Source organism: Canis aureus, chromosome 35, assembly GCF_053574225.1.
Source record: "Canis aureus isolate CA01 chromosome 35, VMU_Caureus_v.1.0, whole genome shotgun sequence".
NCBI lineage: Eukaryota > Metazoa > Chordata > Mammalia > Carnivora > Canidae > Canis > Canis aureus.
This window is the reverse complement of record NC_135645.1, coordinates 5,322,554-5,338,761: the sequence shown is the minus strand read 5'-3', so window position 1 is coordinate 5,338,761 and position 16,208 is coordinate 5,322,554. Positions and strand designations below refer to the sequence as shown.

At 54.1% G+C, this 16,208-nt stretch overlaps 1 protein-coding gene across 3 annotated transcripts in view; it reads right to left on the bottom strand.

Moving 5' to 3' along the window:
• The window catches only part of SEMA5B (semaphorin 5B), a 118,557-nt gene that overhangs the window by 79,205 nt on the left and 23,144 nt on the right, over positions 1 to 16,208 (bottom strand). The window contains exon 1 of one of the 3 annotated variants that reach the window (XM_077884608.1): positions 3,294 to 4,129. The exons of the other annotated variants lie outside the window; for them this stretch is intronic. The gene's annotated coding sequence lies outside the window, so the exon portion shown is untranslated. Of the gene's footprint in view, positions 1 to 3,293; positions 4,130 to 16,208 lie in introns of those variants that run through there. 3 annotated transcript variants of the gene reach the window in all.

Genomic DNA, 16,208 nt, shown 5'->3' with positions numbered 1-16,208 from the left:
CTACTTAGGAGACTGGGCCTGGGAACCTGTGACCCTGTCAGAAGCTTCCCACGACCGCCCATCTAGTTCCCAGGCTCAGAGCCCTGCTGTGTCCCAGCGGCCACAAAGAGACAGCTGGTTTTCGGGTTGTTTTAGGGTTGCTGCCTAATGTTATCAGGAAACACTGGTATGGAGGAAGGTCCCAGGTGCAGAGACGTACCATGGCTTTCCCCTGTAAACTGACCCTGAAATGGTCCTCCAAGACCCTAGGTGGGTTTTCTGGTTTGTGCTTAATCTCACATCCATATGCCTGTGTCCTTTGTAGGAGCACCGAGGGCCTCTGTCAGTCTGAGTGATCTCTCTGTCTCTGTTCCACAGTGGATGAGTTTCACTGAAGTCCTGGAAGTTACATAAACCCAGGCCTGGCCCTGCCCGTGGGCCCTGTGTTCCTATGCGACCAGCCAGCTCAGAACAGAACAGAATAGTAGCTGAGGACCCAGCTCCGTCTTAGGACCATGAGACTGCAAACCTCAGAGCATTACCACAACACTATAGGTTCAAAAGCTGCAGAGCTCTTGATTGCCCCCAAACTCCCCCATATAACGAGACCTCTCCCCTTCTCTAATGCCCATCAAGCTTTTCAGAGAAAACTGGCTTGCTGAGGGAGATAGGGCCAGGAAAAGGGAAGGTCAAAGGCTCCCAAACATTACTGGGGAAAACAGTCCATGTGGTCGGTGGACACTGTGGAGACTCAGGCCTAAGGACGACGTGCCATGGCTCATCTGGGGTGACAAGAGATGCCAGGCAGCATTGTGCGACCGCTTCCACATCCCTGCAGTTTCCATGCCGTTTGTTTGGAGCCTGTAAACTTACCCACCACAATCAAGCATCATTAGGAGACATAATCTGCTGCAAATGGATCACACGAGGCATTTCAAAGCCCAGCGGGCTGATTAGGCGATGATTTGCTGGTTTGTGCCACCCGAAGCACCTCTCTGCTCTATCCACAAATTAGAATTTGGCCATAATTTCTCTGCAACATGGGGCTTCCTGTAAGTCCCTCCTCTGTGCTAGGGATGGAATCTACCTTCCAGCTCTGGAGACAAGTTTTAGCAGAATGGATAGGCGGCATAAAAAAGGGGGGGGCTGGAACCTCGGTTGCTCAAGGAGCAAGGAAGGACACTCCTTAGCCAACTTCTCTACCTACCAGCCTGAAGTCCACAGGCTTCACACACACACACACACACACACACACACACACACACTCACTCACCATGCTGCCTCCTATCTATATTATAGGTTCTGAAATAGCTCCTCCTTCATGAAGTCCTCCTGGATTGATAAAGAGCAAGACCACCATGACCCCACAGAGATTCTGATAAACAAGAAACTCAAGAGCCACCTTCTCCTCTTGTTTGTTCCTCCTCAGAAATAATTTGCCTAGAAGGATGGAACTTAACCAAACATGGCAGAGAATCCTTTGGATTGATTTTTTTCTTTATTGGTACATAATAGGATGTCCATCTCGCCCTGCAAGTTTCCTAAGGCAGGGCTTGCCTCCGCATCATTTATTCAGTACAGGATCCAGACAGCGGCAAGCAAGTATGCGTGCCCATTCACACCTGTTCTGGGTACTGAACCCATCCTGGCTTCCATGGCACTTTTGGCTTTTGGGCAAATGTCAGGAAGAAATGGTGGTAGCCTGCAGTGGGGTTTCCTTTCCCAGACCTCATCCCCCACAGAGGGAAGGCCCTACCCAGCACCGCCTGAGCCTCACCACTATGTTTCCACTAAGAAGATCTGGAAGTTGATGGAGACAAGGGAGGGCGAGAAGTGACTCTCAGCCTAGACTGGATGGGAGTGTAAACTGCATCACTCAAGCCCAGAGCCCAGGTGTCTGTATTCCCAGGCCGGAGATGGCTACACTTCCCTTGGCCACACTGGACCCACTCCCGTGAGGCCAAAGCAGAGAATGTAGCAGGAAGAGCATTAACCCGAACCAGCAATTCTCAACTGATGTAGTTTTGTCTCTGGGGCAACATTTGGTAATGCCTAGAGATATTTTTGGTTGTCACAAATGAGGGTGTTACTGGTGGGTGGAGCCCAAGGATGCTGCTGAACATCTTACAAGGGACAGGACAGGCCCCCTACCCCACCAAAAATTATCCAGCCCCAAACGTCAACGGTGCCGAGAAAGCCCACCCTAACCACACACTGCTGCCCCAGCCCCATGCCTTGATTTTGGAATCGTAAGATTAGAATTCTAGAATGAGTCAGAATCACAGTTCTCCAGCCGTGCCTCAGATTTCAGACAGGCCCCAAAGGACCGGGGTGCAATGGAACACAGGGGTATGGAGTTGTCCCCCCCACAATTGTCCAGAAAGTTGGAGATGTTCCCCAAAGGGACCTCAGAAGTCATCATGTCCAAACACATTCACTGTATGAAACCCGTGCAGGTAAGAGCAGAGACCGTGCAATCACGAGGGGGGCAGAAAACATGACCACAGACACATTGGGAACGCTAGAGAGCGGGCCTTTGACGGCGGAGCCTAAAGGGACCGTGGAGGGCCCATCCAGGAATATGAGAAGCAGGACCCCAGGCTGCACGTGGCAGCCTCCCAGCCCCCCCACTCCCAGAGGCGGCCCACACTGAGAACATACCCATAAGCACCAAGCAGCGCGCTTCGAGGGGTAGGCAGGCAGCGGGGCTGTCGCAGGGAGCCCCTGGGGCCCGAGGCTGCATCTCCCAGCCCCACGAGCCGGGCCCCCGAGCCGATGCCCTGGGCCAGTCCTGCCGGCAGCAGTCTAGCCCTCGGGGGCCCAAGAGAGCAAGGAAAAGAACTGAAGGGCCCCCTCTGATGGCCCCAGGATGGTGACATCTGTGCGGGAGGAGGCAATGAGCCTCAGGGCAGCGAAGGGGAACCTCACTGAGCCCTTCAACCAGCAGGGGTTGGGCAGCAGGAGCGCAAGTTGGCCCCAAAGCCAGAAACACCTGTGAGGAGCGGGCATTTGGGGGTGCCCAGTCCTCCACACACTCGCAGGCACATCTCTACCCAACCAGGAGGGGGAATCAGTGAGAGAACCTTCTCCTTCCAGGGTTCCCTTCGTGCTAAGAAAAATCCTTGCGGCCCAGGTGTGTGACCCCTCACCTCCTAACCCCAGGTCGGCCCTGCTCCCCAGATTTGTCACCCCACCCAGCTGGCATGAGACGAGGCAAATTCTGTTCTCTGGAGATAGAGCTGCAGAGCTAGCCACAGTGACTCACGTGGGCACGGCCAGTGAGCACGACAAGGGACATCTGTCCAAGTACTTACCACCAGCAGCTCGCCGTGGACACCCGAGACCAAAACACGGCAGAGGCAGGAGAAGCAACCGTGGGGAGGCCAGCACCATCAGCCCGGCTGTCGTCAGAGCCCAGGCTGGCAGCTGCGGTCCTGCACGTCACCCCCAGGGCTGGCGCTCAGGACTCTGGCCCCGGCCCGGGAGCAGATGCAGAGTCACAGGCCAGCCCGGCTCCTAGGTCTCTGATAGGAGCTGGGGCTTCCTTGGGACGATGAAAGGCCAGGGTTTGAGTCCCTCCCTGCTAATGTCCCTCAGTCCAGGGGACCAGGGCTGCTGCCACCGCTCTCCGCAAGAAACATTTGCTGGTGAAATCACCCCGGGCTTCCGCGCTCAGGTTAGCAAGAAAACATCCTGGTCCTGCCCGGTGGCTCCGGCAGCCTGGTCTGGCCACAGGGAAAGCAGGACACGACGCGGCAGCCCGCCTGAGTGGCTCCGATTGTCCCTCACACTGCCGAGCCTTGCTCCCAGCATCAGACAAAAGCACTGGAAACAGCTTGCAGCCCCAGCCGGTGACACACCAATCACGGGCTCCCAGGCTGTCCTCCCGGCCACCCCATCGAGGGCTGGCTCTGTCTCCCGAGTTTCTTCAAAGGCGCCCAAGGATGGTTGAGGATGATTTATCCTCATGGAGTAGACTGCTCATCCCAGAAATACTCCAACTTTGGCTGGACCAGAGAGCAGTGGTGTGATGCTTACGGAGACAGAGAGACCTGCGAGAGTTCGTGTGTGTGTCTGTGCGTGGGTGTGCATGTGAGCAGGAGTGTGAGAGGCAGGGTGTGTGCATCCTCCTGGGGTGTCTGTCCCTCTCTCCTCCCGCGTTTGGAGCCCGAGGGTGTGTGTGTGTGGGGGGGGATGGGTGGTGAGAGACGCAGATTCCAGAACAGGCAGGAGACACCATCCCCCTTCCCGCCCCGCAGGGTGCTAATGCCACCCCTCTAGCTCCCGACGCCTCCACAGCTGCTGCTGTCAGCAGTCAGCTTCCTCTGCCGCACACTCTCTCTCGGGTAACAACTTCGGAGGGAGCCGTGTCTCACAAAAGTCAGCGGCACAATCTCTCCTCTTTCCAGCCCAGGTCCTTTTCTATCCCCATTTTGGTCACCGTCCTCCCTGCTCCCTGCCCAGTGCCCGTGCTCCCAAAGATGCAGAGCCTAGAAACCTCCGTGCTCTGCTCCCATCACAGAGCCATGTCCCTCTTCTCCACCCTCCCGGGGGTCCTGGGCTAGGGAAGAAGGAGGAGCCAGCCATCGGAAAATGGGGAAGCCAGTAACCAGGGAGAAGGATCTAGAATAAGATGAGTGCTTTGGGGAAAGACCACCAGGTGGTCACACCTAAAGGTCATGAGCTTGGCCATGCGAGCTGACCGCCTCGGCAGCTTGGCATCGTGGGGACCTGCCCAGGCTCAGGAGTTAGGCACAACCAGGGCTTTAAGACTTATTAGCTGTGTGATCTTGAGCAACCTACCAAACCTCTGACATTCAGTGTCCCTGCAGGAAAATCGGGAATGTTAAAATCTACTTTGTGGGGCTGTTGCAAGGAGCCAACGAGATAAAAGATATAAGGTGCCTCCCACACGCCTGGCCCGTGCCAGGCCCTCGGGAAAGCCTGGACCTCGTTTTCCTCATCTGTGGACCCCCAGGATGGTTACGGTGGCTCCTACGGGGGAAGGTCTCCGGGGGGCTGGTTACAGAAAGGGCTCGGCTCTAAGACACGAAGAGAGGTGTGTAGGGGGGGCAGAGCCAGCGTGGAGATTGGAGAGGAGAGGCCGCAGGGCGCTGTGTTGGCAAAGTGAGCCCCGCCGAGGAGAGAATGTTCAACAGAGCAACCGTGCTGGAGAACGGGGCCCGTAGGAACCGTAGGAGACAACAGGGCACGGGTGCTGGTGGTGGTGCTGGTGGTGGAGGAGGAGGAGGAGAGAGCCACCCGCCCAGAGCGAATGTTAGTCTGGGGTTTTCTGGAAAAGAATCCAGAGACGGAGGCGGGAGTGGCTGGATCAGCACCCAGAGTGAGAAGCCAAAGTGGACAGGGGCACCCGGCTGGTTCAGTCGGTGCAGCGTGAGGCTCTGGATCTTAAGGCTGTGAGTTCAAGCCCCACGTTGGGTATAGAGATGGCTTCAATCAATCAATCAATCAATCAATCTTAAAAAGAAGAAGGAGGAGAAGACGACGACGATGACAGCAAAGCAACCCAAATGGACAAACTGACGCCTAAATAGAAGACAGCCAACTCTAGCAGATTCTCCCAGAAAACCCTCGATAATCACCAAGGCCCACCGGGATGATACAGGGGTCACAACCCAAGGATCTGGGCAGCTCCAGGGCTGAAGAGGCCTGGGGGCGACCACGGAAGTCTTGCTTCACGCCTGAAGTGGGCTTGCCTAGGCTACACAGGCTGACATCCTAAAGCCCCTTCTGGCAGAGGAAAAGCTAAGGCAGCGTGGTGCCCAAGCTCAGGAGGTGGGCCTGACCCTGTCGGACGGGGCAGGGGAAAGGGGAGCACCGCTAGGCCAGGAACGCCCAGCCTAGCACTCCGGAAGAGGTGGCTCAGGATCATGGAGCAACGGGAGAGCCAAGGGGTTTGGGCTCCAGGCCCCATTCTGCCAGCAACCGGCCAGGCTACTGGCCTTCTCTGACCCTCTGGATCTTCCTCTTGGAAAGGAGAGCAGATTTGTGGCCCTCAAACTCTGTTTTCCTCAGCAGAACCCATTCTTCAAATGAAAACTTAACAAGAACATCTATATCCGAATCCGATAGAAGCAGGGTTGGGCAGGAGGGGCCGGGCCCTGGATGCTCAGCCTCTCGCAGAGGCTCTCAGTGTAGCTTGGAGGACCCCCAGAGCTCCCAGAACACAGCATGAAACGACAGTACCAGCTGTCTCTGGAGTCCTTTCACTTCCCTGGCACCAAGGCCTTTTATTCCTAGATACCAGCTAGGACGGGCACCAGCTAGAGGGTCCAGGTCAGCGAGCGAGTTCCAAGGGAGCAGCTGCCCCCGTAGGGACACCTGCTGGGGCCGCGGGCCCTGCGGGAGAGGCTATGGAAGGTGGGAGCTGCGGCTACAGATGGCAGAAGGGAGGCCAGCCTGGTTCCAGGCTCCAGGGTGACAAATGTACTACACAGAGAGGCCAGATGGATGCCCCTGCCTTTGGCACCGTGGCTCCTCCAGGAAACACTGGGCCGCTTTTCATACTCTGAAATTGCTGCAGGCTCCCGCTCTCCCCAACTCAGCCAAATCATAAATCTAGCCTGCCAGGGGAGCTGGCTGCCCTGACCCCGGCCCTGCGCCTCCTCCTCCCTCCCACCCCGGTCTTGGCCTCGCCTCATGCCAAGGTGGAGATCCAGGCACAAGCAGCAGAAGGAGGGACCGTGGGTGGAGTTGGGCCACATGGCCTGGAGGTCCTGTCTTGGGTTGGCTTTCCAGAACTCCCTCATCCGGATTTCTCTCTTTTTGCCTCTCGAATCCTTTCCTCCTCCGGTCTGGGACTGGGCCTTGGGCTTTTACCACACAACCCCTGCCCCCCACCCCACACATAGCAACCTCCTGAGTCAAGAGTTTCAAGTCTGACAGGAATCGGGGGGCTTCCACGGCACCCGGGGCCCGAGCCTGCCTTCTTCCTCCTCCCACCCCACCTCCGGGGGAGGTAGAAGCGGCCTTCCTGCTGCACTAGCCTCGCCTGGCCTGTTCTCTCCCAGGCAAAGGCTCCCGGGCTAGGGACGCAGTGGGGCTAGGGACGCAGGCTAGGGCTGCAGACGGGCTAGGGACGTGGGCTAGGACCGCAGCGGGGCTAGGGACACAGTAGGGCTAGAGCCGCAGGTGGGCTAGGGACGCAGACGGGCTAGGGACACAGAGGCAGCCCACCACAGGCAGCCGCCCCTCCCCGGCCTCCTGGAGGGAGCACACACAGCTCCACCAAAGTGGGGTTTATTTCCTCCTTGGTCCACCTTTGGTTATTTCTTTTTTTAAAAAGATTTTATTTATTCATGAGAGACACACAGAGAGAAGCAGAGACACAGGCAGAGGGAGAAGGGATCCCGGGGCTCCAGGATCACGCCCTGGGCAGACCAGACGGTGGCGCTGAACCGGGCTCCCCATTGGGTTATTTCTTTTCCTACTCCCCACAGTCCCCTCCATCCCGCATCCCCAGGAAAGAACAGCTTCCTCAAAGGATCTCCCCCTGCTCCCTGCCCCGGGCCCTCCCTGCCTCTCTCCACAGTCGCTTGGGTGCTCCTTTCCGGTGTGTAACCCCCGCCAGTTTTACCCTTGTCCTCCCAGTGCCACGTCTCAGGTGTGGAAGCCACGGCTCGGAGGCCCTGACTCACAGCAGGGCGGAGACCAGGCCTGAGCTCTGGGTTTCTCGCTTCACCACGGCTTTCTTCTCCTCGCCTCTATCTCTACCCTCCTCTCTTCTCCCCTTTCTTTCTGGTTTCTCCTCTCAATCCTTTTCTGCTCCCCGCCAGCCCCCTAAAGACCTCCTCCAGACCACTAGAGCTCAGAGCAGGCGGGGACCTCGGGACCATCTGCCCCATCCCCTGGTTTGCAGATGAGGAGACAAGGGCCACGTTACCTGGCTGGGTCGCCAGGCTTCCTCCCCTATCTCCACCAGGGCCCGTGGGTGCCTGTGGGAGGCCGAGAGGGGGTGATGGATTTCCTAAGTCATCCTGATTTTATTACTCGAAGCATTTCTAGGGCAGGACGCAGACAAATGCTCGCTGGCATGCTCGCTCCCTCCCTGCCTCTGCAGCAAAGACTGCATCTCTGCATAATGCTTGCACCCTTTTTCACTCAGAAGGGAAAGGTCAAGGTCTCCTGTCTCTTGAGTCAAAGTCATCAGCAGCCCGGGGCCTGGGGACATGATCTGCTTGCTCCCTGCCCCCCACGCTCCCAGGCCAGGAGACCCTGCTCCTCCCCACACCACACAGATGGGGTTCTCTCCTTGCGGGGTCCCCTTATTGTTTGTCTCCCTGGTACAGGGATCCTCCTCACCTCCACGGATCACCCTTTCTCATCCTCACACCCCGGCTTTCGGGCATTCGTCCCGTAGATGCACCCTCGGGGTTTCAGTGCACGCTGAGCACGGCCGTGCTGGGTTCGGTGGCAGGCGTGGCTGTGCCCAGTTCTCGGCAGGGCCTCGTCTGTCGAGAACCATGGGGCCTCCCTCAGATATCCTCACCCCCCCAGGCCAGCCTGGTCTTTCCCACTCCCGGGGCCAGTCCACAACGCTGCATCCTGGGTGGCTCTGCGACCCCTCAGGGTGCCTTCAGCAGGGGCACTCGCAGACGTGGCCGGCCAGGCACAGGACGAGCTAGCCTGGGCGGGTAGAAGGGACGTGGGCTCTGGAGTCAGGACGCTTGAGCTGAATCCTGGTGATCACTTACTAGCAACTTTACCTTGAGTGGGTCACTCCTCCGAGCCTCCATTCCTCATCCGTTAAATGGGGGAGATAAAAGTTCCAAGCTTATCTATTTTGCCAGGGATAGGAGAATTAAACAAGACGATGCAGGTGGACTTGTTCTGGAAATGGATATTGGGCAGAAGTACGGTTCCCCAGATCTGCGGAGCAGCCACTATCTGGCTCTGTCTGCATGGCTCCAAGCCTACCCTGAGAGGTGACTCATTTTGTTTTAGGACAGTGCCACCTAGCTTCCTCTATGTGTGGCTTTGTTCCTGATTCCTGGCCTCCCTGAGTCCCCAGGTAGGAGCCAGTGGCTCTATGCTCCCTCTTCCCAAGGGCCCCATTAGGTGAAAACACAATCTGAGTCTCATCCACTCAACTCATTACAAGAAGTGGAGAGATTTACTTCTGAGGCCTTCATTATCACCTAATTGTGTTTCCACTAAAAACTCATTAATTAGCCATTCTAAAGCTGTCAGCACATTTAAATAGACTTGTAAACTCACAAACTTGTAGAGTTGGAAGAGAACTTTGGCAAGTCCAATCTGTTCAACCCCCTTATGTCAGAAATGAAGAGGCTGAGGCCCAGAGAGGTTAAGTGACTCAACCAAGGTCACACAGCAGGCTGGTGATAGAATTGGGACTAGAAACTGAAGCCATTGAGTTCCAGCCCAAGGACCCTCCTTCCCACTACTCTGCTTTGATAAAGAAAAGCAACACCACCCCTCACCTCTCTCACCTGTCCTTTTCTCAAAGGAGCGATTCTAGATTGAGGTATGTATGACCCCAGCTGGAAGAAAACATAGATGTGGAATTTTAAGTAGATATTTTTATTTTATTTTATTTTTTAAGATTTTATTTATTTATTCATGAGAGACACACAGAGAGAGGCAGAGACACAGGCAGAGGGAGAAGCAGGCTCCCTGCGGGGAGCCCGATGTGGGACTCGATCCTGGGACTGTGGGATCACACCCTGAGCCAGAGCAGACGCCCAACCACTGAGCCACCAAGGCGACCCAAGTAGATATTTTTAAATGATGATATATGTACCTGAGCCCAGTGGTGAGCAGCTGTTAGCATGCTAATGGGGCTCGTGCCCCCTGGGAGTGGTGGGGGGGGCAGTGGCCCGGCTCCTGGACAAGAGCAGACACAGACACTGGACCTACGGGACTAGAGGCTGGCTCTGCGGATGCCATCAGCAGCAAGTCAAATGCAGATTCTTGCTCCCCAGCTGGATATCCCGAGTCAGAATCTGGAGTGGGCGCCCCTCCCCTGTCTGCATTTTGAGTACCAGAGCCTAACAGAGGTTCTAAAAAAGAACCCGTAACAAACATATACAACAATTATGGAGACAGGGAAAGAGAAATACAGTAGAAGTAGACTCTAATGAGAGGATCAGAGGAGCAGCCCTCCAGAATGATCCCACGGAGTGAGGGCAGGAGGGAGGAGCTAGGCGGGGACCAGAGTCAAGGAGGCGCACCCTGGGGTGGCTCAGGTGCAGGACTATGGGTAAGTGCCCACACCTGGAGCTAAGGCTCTCAGTCCTGGTGTCCAGTTGTTCTTGAGGCAAGTGTCTGCCTGGACCACAGGTTGGACCCGAGGCCTCAGGTAGTGAAGCCCAGGCAGGAACAGCGAACGCCTCTCCGGCACTCGGCGCGCACGGGCTGTCCTGAGTCTCTATGTATCTTAACACAGCTAACAGCTAATTCTACTTAAAGTCTGTGTAGTGGGGGCCCGGTTATCACTCCTGGCTAGGATGAGGATCCCGGCTAGAAAACTAGTCCCGGGGCCGGTAAATGGCAGGGCGGGGACTCAGGCCTCTGATTCTGCTGAACTGCCTCTTGCTTCTGGAGAAGACCAGAAGCTCATCATCCAGCCTGGAGTGCACAGTGTTTCTTGACGGAGGAGCCTACAGCATGTTTTGAGGGATAAGCCTTCCCTGTGCCCTGCGGAGACTTAGCTTCCTTGGCTTCTGCCAACAAATAACGGTAGAGTTCCTAAGTCACTCCCAGCAGAAAGAGCCCCGCACTTCCGGACACCTGTGTGCTGGGTGTCCAGGGGCATCACCTGGAGGTGGGCATGAAGGATGAGGGCGGAGATGCTCCTGGAGCAGCGTGGAGTTTGTGTCCAAGAGCCCCCTCGATGCTCAGAGTACTGGGCTGGCCAATGCAGGAGGGGTAGGCAAGGCTGATGCTGCCATGAAAATAGAAAGAGTGAGAAGAAGCCTTAAAGCCAGACAGTCCAGGCGAATCTGAGGGTGGGTTCCCCCAATGTCCGCCCTTGACCCTAGCATCAACCTCTCAGAACCTCAGAGGTTGACCTTTTCTGCAGAGGCCAGGGTAGAAAAAGAGACCAGAGTCTGAGGACCCAAGCTGCTGACTTTGGAAAAGAAATTATTCCACCATCACTTTTTTTTTTTAAAGATTTATTTATTTATTTGAGGGGGATGGGGAAGGGCACGGGGAGAGGGAGAGGATCTCCAGCAGACTCCCCACTGAGCACAGAGCCCCATGTGGGGTTCCACTGGGGCCTTGGCATAGGGAGGGACTCAATCTCACCCTGAGATCATGACCCCGAGATCATGACCTGAGCCGAAATCAAGAGTCGGATGCTTAACTGATTGAGCCACCCAGGCCCTCCGGCCCCCCGACCCAACATTTTCTTAAGCGTGGCTGGTGGCATCAGAAAATTCACAAAGGAGGATCCCCGGGTGGCTCAGCGGTTGGGCGTCTGCCTCCGGCCCAGGGTGTGATCCTGGAGACCCGGGGTCGAGTCCCACATCGGGCTCCCTGCATGGAGCCTGCTTCTCCCTCTGCCTGTGTCTCTGTCTCTCATGAATAAATAAATAAAAATCTTAAAAAAAAAAAAAAAAAGAAAGTTCACAAAGTGCTGCAGCAGCCCCAAATGGGCTGGGAGGGCCCCATGTCCCTGTCTGTAGGGAACCCGGGTCATCATCAGATGTGGCAACAGAGCAGAGCAGGGGACCTTTGAACCTTTCTCTCCTAGTATTCAATACACCAACCCCATGGAGTGCAACTCTGCGTTTCCCAGGCTTTCCCCTTCAGGACCCCTGGGGACCAGACACCCAGGATGTATTTGTAATGTCCTGAGGAATGCATTCAGACATTATAAACTATGTTCACGCCCACTCATCCTCTTAAAAGCCCAGGCTTTGTGAGTCTGGAATTCATTCTCCCAGTGAGTGGCCAGGCAAGGTACTCAGAGGCAGAGGGAGTAAGCGCGCATAATCCATAAAGTAGAACTCCAAAAGGCGATGACATTCCTCAGGTATTTATTGGGTCACGCATTCCTTTGAAAACTCTAAAATTCTACCTACATAAGGTAAATGCTAGATGCTGTGCATCATACAAGAGCAACGTAAAACATAATCCTTGCCCTGCAGGAAACAAGGCATACGCACAATGTCATTTTTGAAATAATGTCCAAATAAGTGTTCTACACCATAATTTCCATTGATGTTTGGAAGTGAAGCAGAGATCAGCTCACCATAACCAAAGGCTCAGAACCAAAGGATCAGAACAGGCTGTGCACCCCGGCGTGGCAAGCATCATTAGAGAGGCCCTGGCAGGAGAAGTTCAAGGGCAGGAAAACAAAAATGGGTTAGGTCCGTGGGGCAATGGCAAGTGAGAAGGGAAGCGGCGGTATGAAAGCATCGTTTCGGGAGCTCGGTTTTGGGGGCTCGTGCTCGGTTCAGGCAGACAGGCATCAAAGGAAGGATGCGGTTGGGATCGCTTTTAACACTTCAATGAACCTCTGCACTATATACAGGGACGGAAGAAGCCCTTCCCAGCTTTGATTTACACAGGGGATTGCATTCCCTGGGCAGCAGCCTCACGTCAGAGCTCCCCAAAAGCCTTCATGTCGATAACCGTCGTTGACACGTGTCCGGAGCAGGAAACCCTCCAGTTTCACGATTCATTTTTAGCTGCAAAACTTATGAGAGCAGAAGGAGGCAAACTCCTGCTTCTCTTCCACTGGGGAGAGAGCAACCCAATTTGAAGAGTAAGCACCAATTAGCTAGGTGAGAAGCTCAAGCTGTGAATCTTGAAGAGCTTCGCGCCGATGGCAAATTGCAATTCTTCGGGTGGCAGTGGGAGGTAGAGACAGTGCCATCCTGAAGACCCGACCCGCAGCTGCTGATCATTACGTTATTTATGTCTCTTAGCGACCAGAGGAGCACCCATTTAGGAGAAGTCTCGCAAGAGAAGCTCCTTTATAAGCACACAGGATTATTTGTTCTAAATGAAGTGCTCTGGATGCCACTTCGAAATTAAATTTGTTAAGAACTAATTATAAAATTAAGCTTCATGTAAATCCACTGACCTTTGGTTTTCTTATCTGTAAAATGAGGATGATCCAGGCACTACCTACTTCCTGAGATAAGGTTGAGACGGTGTCTTGTAAGCTGGGAAGCACTACAGAAAAATTACTTGCGTGGAGTTTGTGGTGTGTCTTTAACATCCTGATAAACTTGATAGGTAGAGAACAACAAGCTCACATAAGTGCCAACGGGAAAGGAGAAAGCACCCTGCAGATACATGCAGACTGCTGAGTTTAAGTCAATTTAACAATTTTCTGAATGTCTAGTAAGGGCAAGGCCCTTGTGAAGAGTACTGGGGATACAGAGGTGAATGAGAAGCAGTCACTAGCCACCCTGGAAAAGCTCAGGAAGAAATAAGGCCCTCAAAAATCAAAACACACACAAAAAAAATCAAACTTCTGAGAAACCAAAACAGAGGCACCAAGTGCATGTACCAAAATCTCCAGGCTTCATCCAGAACCCACTCACTTTTATTTCATCCACTTGATATTTATCCATTGGGATGCTTTTAGTTATAAGTAACCCAAAACCCCACTCAATTCAAAGGGGCTTAAACCAAAGCAAACATAATAACTCACATGAGAAGAGGTTTAGATAGTAAAAAAAAAACAAAAGAAAAAACAAAACAAAAGAAACAAAACAAAACAAAAAAACCCACCCGGCTCATGGCTCCTTCCAATTTCTCCACTATGCCAGTCTCCATCATTCCACGTCCCACTCTGTCATCCCCAGTAGGATTTTTCCCAAAGAAAGTTCTCAAAGTTACAATTGGGCTGCCAAGAGCAATCAGGGCTGCGTGTCTCTTCATTTTTATCTACTTGGAGAATGACTTCCTGTGGCCCTCTATCGCTAGTGAGGAAGAACTTTCTCAGAAATCAGCGGAGAACCGCTCTTCAGATCCCATTAGTCAACATTGTGTCACGTGTGCACGTATGACCTAGCCACTAATGAAGGACGAGAACGTCCCCTTAAACCAATCAGGCCGCCTCCCGAGGCTGAAGTCAAACCTAAATGTCACTGCTGCTCCTTGGGGAGAGGGTGCGGAATGAATAATGGGAAGTGAACCACTACGTACGATCTCCTACCCAATAACAAGGCCTTTAGTTATCCATTTCCCAAACCCATATAATAGATGCAAATTGGAAGTGAAGAGAGCTTTGCTTTAGGCAGGTACATTGTGTCTAGCAAGAAGGGACATCAGTCAGCAAGGAGGAGCAGCTGGAAAAACTAAAAAGCAGACATGAAAACTCAAAACCTCAGGGGTCCATTTGGTATGAGCAAAGAGTCCCATAAGCCCCGCTGAATTACAGCCCAATACATTAATTAAGGTTCCTAACATACCCATGGGACATCAAGGAAAGGTTACATTTATGCTCCTGTGACTGTTTACAAAGGCAGGGGCGCATGTAATACAATTTTACAAACACGGTGGCTGACGATTTTTCAGTGTCGCGGCTTAAACAGACACATCGCAAGCTAGTTAGAAAACTTTGAAATTTGGAATGACCCAGCCCAGCTTCCCTGGAGGGCTGGGCCTTACTGTGCACACTGTAAAGGGGACACCCGGCAGGCAGCGAGATGTCACGGCTGGCCTCCTCCCAGACTCCTTCGCGCTGATGGAAATTGATTGCACCTCGTCTCCCGACAAGGTGGCTGATTACCAATGCCAAACAAATAGTAGGTATTTGTATTATGGTGTTGCTCTTCTAGAACAAATATTCAGGCTGCCAGCCCCATCTAGATCTATCATATCAGAGCCTCGCGGGCATGGCCCGCACTCTTCTTTCCTTAAAGTTCCTCCAGAAAAACCTCATGAGCAGCCACACCAAGCCTCGTGCTACGTCTCTGAGAATCCAGAATGCTCTGCAAAGGGGAAAAACCTCTAAGAGGTAGCCTCCTTTGTGCTTTCTTGTAACAGGAAGGCCAGCATGAAACGTCAGAAACAACAGATGTTCTGGGCTCTCAGCCCTCTGGGGACAGGCACCGCTCTGCTCCGCCCCCAACAGGAATGTTCCAAGAGTCCTTGGCACGAACCACCATCAGGTAAGTGTCTTGCTGGAGAATCACAGCCAGCCCGCCTCCTAGACCCAGCGGCTCCCCTCCTCCACCTCTTCCTGCCTCCAGCCTTCTGCTCTCCCCCTCTCCCCATCCCACCCGCCAGGCCCAACCCCTACAGCTCCCTACAGGTCCCTACAGTACCCTACAGCTCCGTATAGCACCCTACAGCTCCCTACAGCTTGACAGCCCCCCCCCCCCCCCCCCCCCCCCCCCGTCAGCCAGGAAGGACATTCTTCGTCACCTGTTAAATGGCACCACCACCAGTTTCTATGCCACGGGTTCCCTTTGTAATCAACCACCCCCCACCCCCCTCCATCCAATCTCACTCTTCAAGGTGTTATTCATGTCATGTCCAGCCCCAGTGCCTCTCATTGCAGCTGGCTGAGCGTGGGGTAGAAGAGGGACTCGGGACTCCGAGAATGTGACTCCCAGGAACCAAAGAGTGGTTGGCCTAAAGGGGAGAGATGTACTCTTTACCTTTGTCCAGACAAGGGAGAGCATGATGCCCTGGCCTCAAACACTCCAGCCAGGGAGACACGGGTCCTAGGCCCGACAAATTGATTGCAAACAGAAGTCACCATGTCCTGCAGGCCAGCCCTCAGCTTCTTTGACCCTCTGCCTCCGCCTCCCAACTCCCGTGACCTCCAGCTACCAGCCTCTGTGCAGCCAGAGATTAGGGGGTTGGCCATTATCCAAAAGCTCTTCTGGTTCTGGCCCCTCGGTGCACCACTGGTGTGACCTTGGACATGGCCCGCAACCTCTCTGAGCCTCAGTTTCCTCTTCCCTTTCCTCTGGGATGGATAATGCTGGTGGTCTTGGCTCATATCCCCCATTCTCATGAGGCTTAAAACACACAACAAATGTGACTGTGCTCCGTCGACCAGAAAGCACTGTTCACTCATGAAGGATCACTGTCCACCGGGCCCAGAGCATCTCCAGCTGGGAAGAGCGTCTCATTCATCTTTGTGTCTCCAGTGTCTGCAGTTGGTAAATGTCTCCCGAGGAATGGCTGGGGGTGGCACATGAACTGAATGAGGAGAGGACAATAAAGGAGGGTGGGAGGGCCTGCCAAGCCAGGACAGTGATAATGAAGAAAGT